Source organism: Lathamus discolor, chromosome 1, assembly GCF_037157495.1.
Source record: "Lathamus discolor isolate bLatDis1 chromosome 1, bLatDis1.hap1, whole genome shotgun sequence".
In the NCBI taxonomy this organism is placed as follows: Eukaryota; Metazoa; Chordata; class Aves; order Psittaciformes; family Psittacidae; genus Lathamus; species Lathamus discolor.
This window is the reverse complement of record NC_088884.1, coordinates 144,044,437-144,057,051: the sequence shown is the minus strand read 5'-3', so window position 1 is coordinate 144,057,051 and position 12,615 is coordinate 144,044,437. Positions and strand designations below refer to the sequence as shown.

Sequence of the window (12,615 nt, the reverse complement as noted above, 5' to 3'; positions counted from 1 at the left end):
AATACTTGGAAAATATTACCTACTGGAGAGGTAATTATGCCCCCCAAAGCAATAGCATCCTGGTTGAGACTGTTAGCCAAGGAAAGAGGATAGATAAGAACAGCTAAGGAAAAGGGGTCTGACACAAAGTTCATTAGTCTTTGAATGGCAATGGCTGCCAAATGCTACTGTCTTGGCTGGCTTGATATCATAGGCAGAGTGCTCTATCTTTTCACAACCTGACACATCCCATCAGGTCTAGGTTTGAGTGGGAATAGAAAATCCATCTAGGACTGAATTTCAACAATGAATTAAAATAGTTATTTTAATGTTCAGTAGTCTTCAGTAATGAACAGAATAGTAGTGAAGGACACTACTCAGGGAATAAGCTTCAAAACAGAATTACTTCCTGTATTTCCTTGCACTTGTATTCCTTGCATTGAATTTCAACAACAGATTAAAATAGTTTTAATGAACAGAAAGTAGTGAAGGAGATTAGTCAGGGCAGAAGTTTCAAAACAGAATTGGTTCCTGTATTTCCTTGCACTTCTATTAACCTAATTTTAAATGTTTTTAACTGAAGGGAGTCTTTCAAGTTCAGTTCACCCCAATATAAAGAGGTTTTTAATGCAATTAGAATTAAAAAAAAAAAGCTAACTGTGGCCTCCTGTAAAGTAATGGTACTTAATAGTAATGGAACTCAGGAGTGCTTGTATTCTATTAGCTTAAAGTAAATTCAGTTTTTTTCTGCTATGAAAGGATGGAAAATAGAATGGAATAAACAAATTTTTTTTTTCTGGTCTCATTGTTTTCCACCAATACTGCTCTCCTGCAGAAAGGAGCTTTTATTCTGAAATTTTACCATATTGGTTCTCTATTTTCTCTCACAAGTGTCTCTTAGAAATATCTTATGCTGTGATTTTCCTAGTGCTTTAACTACTTCTTTGACAAATAATCCCATCTTTGTTCAGTTATATAAATCCACATATATATGCATGAAAATGTATACAATGTAATTTTCAAATAGGTCTTGAGAGAACAGTTAAAAATGAAGAAACTCTATTAAAAGCATCTTTTCAAAAGTTTTGCTGTGTTCATTGGTATATTGTCGAAGAGCAAAGAATCCCTGAAATCTGGTCTCAAAATCTCCAACGGCTTGAAAACTGAGAGGGCTTTTGGGGACTTGCCTGCATAATCTCTTTCATTCCAATACCAAAGGCATTATTAATTAACAGCAGTTAAACGACAAACTCATTTAGACAGTTTAAATCTGAGTTATTCTTATCTTTTTGTTTTTTTCCTACAGGACTAAAATTTCCTTAACACAGTGCTACAACAGTCACTTATTTTTCCACAGGAACTGTAGTCTGCATAAAGGATAAAGTATTTGTATACAGTATTTATGAGATTCATCTAGAAGGAGATAGATTAAAACTTCATCCACAATACTTGAACAACTCTGTAAAGAAGGGAATTACAACCATTAGAAACAGCTAAATATAGTTTCGTTCTTAAGGTCCTATGTTTTGCAGCTGCTTTTCATGTAACTAACACTGTACTGAGACATAGTAAAACCACTGCGAGTAAAATCTGTTCAACCAGGCAAGCCATTATTTATGGGTTGTAGATGATTAGATTGTAAGTAGTGCTACAAGTAGGGATGTGGAATTGCAGGAAATAGCTAAACCTATTATATTTTATGCTTATTTTGGGGCCAAATGCTAACTTTATGCTATAACACCTGTCTGAATCCTACAAATCTTGAGCTGCTTACATATATACATAATATTAATGTCAGAAATCACAGAAAGCCCTCATAAGGAAAACAAACATACAGTAGATTGACCTCAAAGCAATGTATGAACATATACAGACCCATGATAGTTTTTATTTGCCTTCTACATTTTCAGTTTTATTTTCCATATTTCTGTGCTTCATTCTTAACACCTGTAGGATGAGTTTTTTTTGTGTGTGTATTTCTCATAACTCTGAGAGATGTGACTTTAGTAAAAATAACTAAATTCTGCAAGCTGCCACTTCTGTGTGTGTCTCAAGACGCCTGAAAAGCGTAGAAGAAAAATCTGTAGTTCATTGATAGGGTTAGTAAATATATTTAGAAATCTTCTTGGTATAAAATAATATCATTATTAAAAACATGATTACATGTTTTAATTACATCAGTCTTAGCTGTATATAGAGTCGCTTCTGAAATACTGCAACTTCTTCTCTTTTAGCATAACATAAGATGCCACTGACTTTAGTGAGAGTCGTGGTGCTTTGTGTCATGGAAAATTTGGCAAAATATGCAATGTCTGTAAATTTTCAGCTTTTGATCACTAGGATACAACCCCAAAAGAATAACAAATGTTAAGTTACTTTTTAAAATATTTTTAAGGAAAGAACTATTTATTTTTGTTTTCCTTAGTTTTCTAGCAGGAAAGATTTTTATGAATGTTTTCGTTAATTTTCTAATCTCTGAGATCTGAACTTGGATAGTTTTTTAAACCTGTGCAGTTACTACTATAGCTAAGTAGAGACAAATATTTTTAGCACCTTAGCAGAACTGTCTTGCAAAGACCCTTCCTTTAATAAAACGAGAAAATGAAAATAGGAATGCTTTTAAGGCTTTTCTTTGAAATAACAGGTTTTAAAAAGTAAAAAGTTGGAAAAATCATTCACAGTAGCTAAGATGATACCTTCATTCAAATCGTAAGCAAACCATTAATCAGTGCTTAATCAGCAACTCAGGTAGCCAAGTACTCGCCTTTGCAGGGGTCATAGCTCCATCATGCTGCATCAGCAAGAAATAAACTCTTTCCCCCCTTGATTTCAACTTATGAGTTCATTTCACAGCATGAATGGGAATAGATACTGAGAGCTGGAGAGTCTAGGTTCTGCTTTCAGCTCTGCCACAGTCAGTGTGAGACAATAAAAAAAAATTGTTAATTATACAACAAAGATGCAAAACATTTCATAAAATTAATAGAAAGGAATAAATCTGTGAGCTTTGCAAAGGGAAAGATGCTGATAATTGCCACTTTCATGTATGTTACTTCCAAGTTTTAGTTTGATTAAGGCCAACCTTCACTGTGACTATTCTCATCATACAAAAAATGTCCATATTCATGGTGTTTTCCAAGCACAGAATTGTCAACAAAGAAAGAAAAAAAAAAAAAAAAAAAGAAATGGAAGAAAAAGAAGCTGTAGCAGCTTGATATGGCCCAATATATTAATTTTCCTTCATATAAATATTTTCCTTCACAGATGAGAAAATGTCTAATAACTAAGATAATCTCTACATGCATGTCCTGTTGATTTCAGAATTAAACTGGCAATGTTTAATTCAGAGTTGCTCTGACCTTTTTTAGCCTTGCTGGTTTTCCCCTTCTCACTCCCCCTTTTCTTTACCCCCCTCCCCGTTTGCCCCCCTCCCCCCAAGAATTTCTTTATTATTAACAAGTATATCTAATATCGGGGGGTGGGGGGGGGGGGGGGGGCGGGGGTGGCGTAAGAAGTTTCCAAAGCTTCTGCTACTCCAGCAGTATTTGCAAAAGACCTTTCCTTTCTTAACACTGAACTTTCATGCAGTGCAGTAGTTTTCAGGAGGATTTGGAGAAGTGTTTGTATAGGTACTTGAAAAAATAATCTATTGAACCATAACTTATTTGTAGTGTAATATATAGAAGTGCTATTGCTACTAATATACAATATTTTATTTTGCTAAATGTTATTTTCCGGAATGTTTTAGTAGACTTAAGGAATAATTATCCTTTTGTTACACCTGAAGAAATAGCTAATACTGTAATTAAGACAATGTTGAGTCATCCTTGTAGATGCTTTAAGAACTATTTTTTTTAACTTTCTAGTAAAAGTGGCAGTCTATTTGCTGGTAGTATTGGAGTTCAAAGCAAGAAACTGTGCCGTTAGTAAAGATGCGTATTGGTGAAGATGCCTCTTAGTGCTTCAGAAAAGCACATTTATGTTTCAGTTTGGGGTTTTAATAAGCTTAAAGATCTTTTGCATGCCTTTCAAAAACATATTAGCCAACATAGCTGTAGCTTTTTAATTTTTATAATTGTCATAAGAAATAAACTTGCAGCAGATAATTATATGACACTATATCCACTAATGTGAAAATTATTTCAACAAAAGTAACTTTCTAGCATTAATTATAATAAATGAGATTCTTTAAATTTCATTTTAGCATAAAATGAAGAGGAGCATTTTATTTTTATATTAATACTTGACGTATTTTCTAATATTTAAAGTGTCATAAATCTAGCATTTAAAATATTTTACATTCAATTAAAGGTTAAGTTCAGCTAGCTAAGAATAATCATAATCTAAGGAAGAAAAAATTTTACATTAAATGCTTCATTATTCACTTTTGGGAAGAAAATGGATTTTAATGTTTTCAAGCACATAGATACTTTGGTGGACACTGAAGTGTTTTTCTATTCCAGGTATTCTGTTGAATTAGAATAGCCTGTTTTCCTTAAGTGGCAAATAGGGCTCTCACTCCAGAAAAACACACACATTTCCCTTCCCAGTGTATCTTTACCACGAACGTCTCTATCACTATTTTGTTATTTATGGAAGTGCTTATAGGATCACAGCTCTGGTGAAAGAACTGAAATTGCTTTCATGTAGATGAAAGCTCATTTACTCTTCTGTATTTTTATTTCTTTAAAATACTAGCTTACAAGGTTTTCCTATATTCAAGGTATAATTTTTTAATTCTTCAGTAGTGGTAATAAATAAAAAAAAAAGACAGTAAAATAAATCAAATAATTAAAATAAAAAGAGGAACAAAAATCTAAAAAGAAAAAAAGAACAAAAGAAAAAATCTTTCTTTATAAGAAATCTGAATTCTTAGGAGATATCAGGATTCTAAAAGTGGGATTAGATTTTAGGAGTTTGGTTGTTTGGTTTTTTTTTCCCTAAAAAATTAATTTCAGAAATTTTTATTTGTCAAGCCTGATTTAAACAATTCATTTCCCAAGAATTGAATACTATATATGAAATAGATTATTCCTCCTTGATATTACAGGCAATAATAACATACAGTACATTGTTTTATAATCTTAGTGTGCTTGGTTATACATACTCTTGAGATGTTAAGACTTTCCAATCCTTTCTTTTTTTTAACTCTCTTACATAATTTCACTACTAATGTGTTGGGGGTTTATTGACAATTACAGATTTTTTTGAGTTAATCTTACATTGTATAATTACTTTTAAAATATTTGTATAATTTCCTTTTATTTTAATATTATGTAAAAAAATGAATGGGAAATCCTGTTAATTTATAATACATTTTTCTTCTCTGGAAAAACAATGTTTTTTTAAATTTCTAGTTATATTTCATAGCTGTGTAGGTTTGGAAAACCTTTGGAGTTTTTTACCCTTTATACTAACAGTGTAGATACTATAGATTATGCTAACAGTAAAGGAAATTATTTGACTTCAGGTATAATAAATGACAAAATATTTACGTCTTTTGTAAGCATTACCATCACTTCATGATGATAGTATATCATGTATCTTATTAGCCCTGCAGGTGTACAAAAATAAAACAGCGGGACGTGCTGCAGGAGAAATATTTATATCACTGCATGGTGATTTCCTGTCCTACAATAAAATATCTTGTAAACTACTAATATCAAATGGAGAGATCTGTAAAAAAAATTCCCAAAAATGACTGAAAACTAAAACTTCAGAGCAAAACATAATATAAATAACTTTTCCCTTGTAACTGCTCTAAACAAATCTACCATGAAAAAGTACGTAAGATCTAGTAGATCTCCTGATTCTTCACTTTGTTGAATCGTTACCTAATATCTATTCATAGGAGAAATGGAAGCTGAAGGGCAACCTCAGTGTTCTCTACAGCTTCCTGAGGAGGCGAAATGAAGAGGAGGATGATGAACTCTTCTCTCTGGATCCAGAGATAGGATGAGTGAGAATACTTCGAAGCTGCACCAGGGGAGGTTTATATGTAATGTTAGCAAGCATTTCTTTACCAAGCAGCTAATCAAACATTTTAACAGGCTTCCCAGAGAGGTCGTCAATGCCCAAAGCCAGTATTGAAGAGGCATTTGTGCAATGCCTTTAGTAACATGCTGTAACTTTTGGATGAACTAAATGATTGCTGTAAGTCTGTCCCTTTCCACTAGAACTGTTCTGTTCTATTCTAAATTAAAAAAAACCTATTATTTTCATGTAGCACAATGGAATGCAAAAAAGAAGAGGAAAGAAAACCAGATCTACACTCTAAACTATATTTCTAGGGTTTGGTTTTTTGTAACATATTTTCCATGTCTATTTGTTAAGAATGTCCAGTTCAGAACCTGTAGAATTCAGTTTATTGTAAATTTTTGATCAAACAATGAAACTTATTCTAATGTGACTAGGTTTTTTTTTTCAATATAATCCACAAGTCAAATCATGTTGGAACAAAAACATTCTTAAAAGATATAGAAAATGTTTTCATGTTGCATAGTTTTACTGAAGGAAACTAACAAAAAATGCTGTAGATATATTCTTTAAAAAATTATTGTCTTTGAGACATATTCTTCTCATAAAATAGAGGCTGTAGGGACTGGTAGAGGCCTCCCACTCGGCAGTTCCATTCCCTTACAGACAACTTTGTTGTATATTTTGTGTAATAAATTTGTTGAACTCCAACTTAAAAGCACCATATAAGAAAAGCCAATTTCTAGACCACTGTTGTGAGATAGACAGGAGCTATGAGTCTGAAAATGAAAAATGATTGTGCATCCAATTCATTCCCTTTTGTCCTGTTATGGTTTAACCCCAGCTGGCAACTAAGCGCCACAGAGCTGCTCTCTCACTCTTCCCCAGTGGCATGGGGAAGAGAACTGGGAGAATAAAAGTGGGAAAACTCATGGATTGAGATAATGACAGTTGAACAGGCAAAGCAAAAGCTGCTCATGCAAGCAAAGCAAAACAAGGAATTAATTTGCTGCTTCCCATTTGCATGCAGGTGTTCAGTTCTCCAGGAAAGCAAGGCTGCATCACTCATAACAGTTACTCAGAAAGACAAATGGCATCATTCCCAACACTCCCCCCTTCCTTCTTCTTCCCCCAGCTTTATATGCTGAGCATGACACCGTATGTATGAAATATCCCTGTGGTCAGTTGACAGTCCTGGCTGTGTCCCCTCCCAACTCCTTGTGCACTCCCAGCCTACTTGCTGGTGGGGTGGTATGAGGAGCAGAAAAGGCCTTGACTCTGTGTAAACACTGCTCAGCAATCAGTAAAACCTACCTGTATCATCTACACTGTTTTCAGCACAAATCTAAAACATTGCTGATACTAGCTATTATGAAGAAAGTAAACTATCCCAGACAAAACCAGCACAGTCGATAGGCCAGGTTGTTCCATCTCTGGGTTATGATATAATCTAAACTTCTAGGTAAAAAGTATTTTGCTGTTCAAACCTTCAACCAGCCTGATCTCCAAGCCAATGCTCCAATGATATTTCTTTTCCTGTATCTGTGAGATGCAAGACCAAGCTTTTGTTTTTGTCATCAATTTTTTTTTTTTTTTTTTTTTTTTGCTTTCCCTCAGCTAATATTAAAATTGAAAATCCAGACTTGGAAAGAGTTGAGAAGGTTGAAGATGAAGGCTGACACATGCAGTCTTCTAGCTCAGTTGTTTGTAACACTGATGAGTCCTTATATAATGTGCAAATATAAGTGTATATGATACATATTTATTTATAGAGGAGGGATGTACATAGCAGAAAAAAGTTTCTATCAAATAGATTAAAAAAATTGAAATAAAAATAATTATATGGACTGTGAGACAACAGCAATCACCAACTAGTAGCTGAAACTACTACATGCCTAAATGAATGATCCTACTTTGCTTTATAATGTTTTGGTTGCCAGCTTTTAAAAGCAAGCAATTTAACATAGACTATTAGCAGAACTAAGCAGGGTTATTAACTCAAAAAAGCACGACTTTGCTGAAGACTCTAATCACAGATGGTTTCTGCCAAATGACTTTGAGGTGTGTTGCTTTCCAGCTAGAACATTCACCTGTCCACAGAATAAACAATAATAGACAGGGCAGAGCCAAAATCTGTGCTGTGATGGAGCCAGGTTCAACCACACAACAGGCAGAGCCAATATTCTTTTTCACTTTTTGCTTCTAGTTACATGCTTCTTGCTGTTGCTTACAGAAAACGACTCCTTCTCATCCCTGAACAAAAATTATGCTCATTATCACTGTTCTTGGCTCTGTCAAGCAACAAAACAGAGCCAAATATTGCCAGGCAAGACTTTTAACCCAAGACTTTTCCCTAGATTTCAGTACTAGCTTGTGCAATTCATTCTCTGAACGCTTATCCCCAAACTACTGAGCTTCTAGAAAAATGGCATGCCTATTATCCCTTTTTATTTGATGCTGAGTGTAATGACCACAGCTGTCACAGTGAGTCATCAGTAACTAACCTGAAACTCCCTGTAAGGTTCTAGCTTATACTACTAGGGTAATAATTTTGTTGGCTTACACCTCTGAGTTTCCTCTCTTACTGAAAATGTGAGAAGTCATAGTGGTATTTCTTGTTTTAGTCAGAGAGTGTAAGATGTCTAGAATCATGTAAGTAGCATTTGTCTCAAAATATGTAATCATATTTAAGGTATATTGAAGCTATGTAAGGGAACAAGTATCAAACTGAGCCTGATCTTTCTGAGCATGATATTGTTAATACCAAGTTTATTAGAAGTAATATTATGGGAAGCACTCAAACATATGGGAAACAGTCAAACAAAAATACATCTTGGAGGGCCAGGAGGATGATCAGGGAACTGGAGCACCTTCTGTATGAAGATGGGCTGAGAAATTTGTGGCTGTTCAGCCTGGAGAAGAGAAGGCTGCATGGAGACCTCAGAGCAGCCTTCCAGTATCTGAAGTGGGACTATAAGGATGCTGGGGGTGGACACTTCATTAGGGACTGTAGTGATAGGACTAGGGGTAACGAGTTCAAACTTAAACAGGGGAAGTTTAGATTGGATATAAGGAGGAAATTCTTTCCTGTTAGGGTGGTGAGGCACTGGAATGGGTTGCCTAGGGAGGTTGTGAATGCTCCATCCCTGGGGGTGTTCAAGGCCAGGTTGGACAGAGCCTTGGATGGGATGGTTTAGTGCGAGGTGCCCCTGCCCATGGCTGGGGGGTTGGAACTAGATGATCTTGTGGTCCTTTCCAACCCTAACTATTCTATGATTCTATGATTCTAAAAGACCACAAACTAGGCCAGTGGAATGGGAGCTAGGGATGGTAGGAGACTCGGAAATGGAAGGAAAGATACTTGTATATTCTGTTCAGGCAACCACCAAGAGTAGTTTTCCAGACTCAGAGCTTTGTGCTCTGTGCTCACTAGATTTTTGCCTTCTGATGAATGTCTGCTGTCAATGATACAATTAGCACATACCATGAATCTGCTTGGAGATTTTTGATGTCTAACAGTTAGAATTCTGAAAATTGCAAGATAGCTACTGATGGACTGTAACATAAATGTTGTTTACTCAGCTACAATGTTCTTGTTTATGTTGGCGAGTCAGACTATCAAGTTATTTCTGTTTCACCTGTAACTTGAACTGGCTAGGTCTCCTCATAGCATAAACAAGATTCTAATTATGTAGATGTGTTTGTAATTTACTCAGATACTTGATTCAAACTGAAATCTTTATCAAAGAGAATTAAAGATGACAATTGCAGAAGGCTTTCTTTTCTGTAATTGCTTTAGTTTTGACTGTTGATTGCTTTACAGGGGGAAATGATATGGGTGATCCATATAAATTAAGACAAATTTTGTCCTAAAATAAGTTTGAAGAGCTTATATTAGTTCCAGTAACCTGACTGGTTTTGTTGTACTGCTAGCAGTGTTTGGCCCTCCTTTAGGACAATTGCGGTTTTAATTGCATTATGCAATTGTCCAGCCATATGTACTTGTTCTCTCTGAATTAATTTATTATTTGCCGGTATTTGCTCTTGGTTGATTTATTTAAACTATTTGAATAAATTCCACAGTAGTCCTGTTAGCATAGTAGGATTTTCACGGATAAAAGGAAGATAAATCTATGCCAACATTTTCTAGGGCTAGATATTATTACTGTTTTTTCCAGGTGAGAGACCTCTTCATTAAAGTATTGTCTCATTGAAAGTATACAGTTACAATGAAGCTCATTGCTACTGTATTGGTAAAATCAGAAACTCAGGGTAACAGGTGGATATGGAAATTGCTCACAGGGTTTTATACTCTAACAACAAAGAGTTTTAGTAGGAATATAGGCCTGACTATCTTGTCATTAACGTTACCTTCCTCTGAAATGTCAACCTGCATGGTTCTGAGTTGTTGGTTTTGCTTAAACCACAACAAACATATACAATCATCTATTTAATATATACAGTTACAACAACTTAAGGGTTAATCAAAAATATGACTGTGACAGTGATGGAAATTTCAATTTAGTTCTGTGCCTTTTAGGTGGCTTAAAACAAACAACTCTCTTCCCCCAGCTTCTGATCTAACAATATCAGATTGATGAGTTGCAGTGATTCACCATTTCTGGCTTTATGCCTAGATCTAGTCAGTCAAAACTAAGACTTCCAAGTGTAGAATATCGTGCCAGATGTTGACTAAGCTTATGTTTTGAGGCTAGAAGTCATTAAAGATTTCATGTCATCAGTTAATGTAGCCAAGTTCTATTTTTCTTTTAAAATGTGAAGAAAATATGAAGACAAACTTCTTTTTTTTCTGTTCTTTTGTCTCCATTTACTGAAATGACCTATTATTTACTGTTGAAGATATCCATGTTATTAATGCGATTTTTTTTTTAACTAATGGTCCATAAACAAATTAATAGAATCCACGATGTTTATAAGTTGCGTACTACTGTTTGTTGGTTTTTTTTGCCTCATTTTCCTTATAGTTTCTGATAAATTGAGCTAGACATTTCTCTTATTGGGCAAACATGCTTGTAGGAGTGTATCCTCTGCTGTAACAACTTTACAAAACCTGTCAGAAATGAAAACTAGGATAAGAATGCATTTGGGTCTTTTAGTTTCTGTTGTGTTTTTTGTGTTTGTTTTGGTTTGCTCTGTTTGTTTTTTTTTCTTTTCTGATTTTTATCGTAGAAAAAAATTACTCCAGTTTGGCTTCAGGCAGCTCAAATTTATGTGACCCACACTCACTCAGCAGACTGTTCAAGGTCTTACTGCCCTTGGCATGAAAAAATTCATTTTTACACGGATCAACTCTTTTGGGAAACTTATCTAGCACGAGTTATTTAGCATATGCTTTTCTTCAGAAAGAGACATGTACATCTTACCTTTCTACCTAATTGTTTCTTCAGCAAATATGTTTATTTTGGCTACTGAATGAAAAATAAGATTTTTCACTGAATGCTTGAGTTCACTTGCATATTAGTTATCATTACTGGTAGAGTAACACTGCATTTCCCTTGACTTTCTCCCAACTCTCTTTTTTTATACTATCAAAACTTTCAGAACTGACCAGGTGGTGTTCAATATTCCTTCAGTATGTATGCTGATATCAGTTTAAATTTTTACAACTTTGCAAGTGTAAAAATAACCTACAAACTGAAATCTTTCTGTAGATAATTTCAAAGAATAGCTTAGGTTACACCTGCCACACACACACTGTCCCCTTCAAAAACCCAGCCAACACACAAACATATCTTCTGGAGAATAAATATGTCACTGTTAAGAGCACCACTATAGTACACTCCTCTACCAACTCTGTTTATTTTTTCTAAACTTTTATGTGAAATATTTCACATGTGTGAAAATATACTTTTTTTTTTTTGCAAAGTCATCAGATGCATATTAGAGAACAACTTTTCCATCACATGAATAGACAGCAATCTAAGATAGTCATGCTTTTCATATTTGCCACTCACATAATTTTGTCTGACATGATTGTCAGACCAAGATGCAATGGGTGTTTTAGTTTCCTGAACTATATTTAATGCACAAAATGCTAGTGGACTGCTACTATCCATTTCGTTGCACAATTTATAGTAGGAATAAGCTGCTCTTCCTAAAATAGCTGTAACAATGCAATGATATTTCTCTGCTTTAACAGAGGTATGCATAGCAATGTAAGGACTCTGGGGATGAAGATAAGCATTTTTTTATCTGCAATGATTACAATTTTTTGCTATTTAAAATCAAGAGTTTTCAAAATGCATCATTCCTGCTTTGAAGTTTATGCAGTTAGTAATAAGAGTAGTAAAGAGCTTTTCAGTTGTATACAAAGTTCTTGGACTTTGTTATACTCTATACCAAAACTCCATAACATAACAAAAGAGGGAATTACACTGTAGAGTTTAGTAACTCTTTATCTAATCCTTTAGACCATTCCACAGATGTCACTAGAACATATTTTTATCTTGCAGTTATGGTCAATAAAATACATTATCTCCTCAAGTTATCATAAAGTTGGCAGAAAGAAACCTTTCTGTATTAACACCAACTTTTGAAAATCTTTATTCAGGAACCTTATTCAGCAATTTGAAGTAAGCTATCCTGCCTGACTTTCCTTATGAGGAAAAAGGTTTTTTCAGTTGGAATCTCTTTCAGCTT

At 34.5% G+C, this 12,615-nt stretch overlaps 1 protein-coding gene across 3 annotated transcripts in view; it reads left to right on the top strand.

The window, feature by feature from the left end:
• PCDH7 (protocadherin 7) overlaps nt 1-12,615 on the top strand; it is a 293,178-nt gene that overhangs the window by 156,693 nt on the left and 123,870 nt on the right. The gene's annotated exons all lie outside the window — the stretch shown is intronic.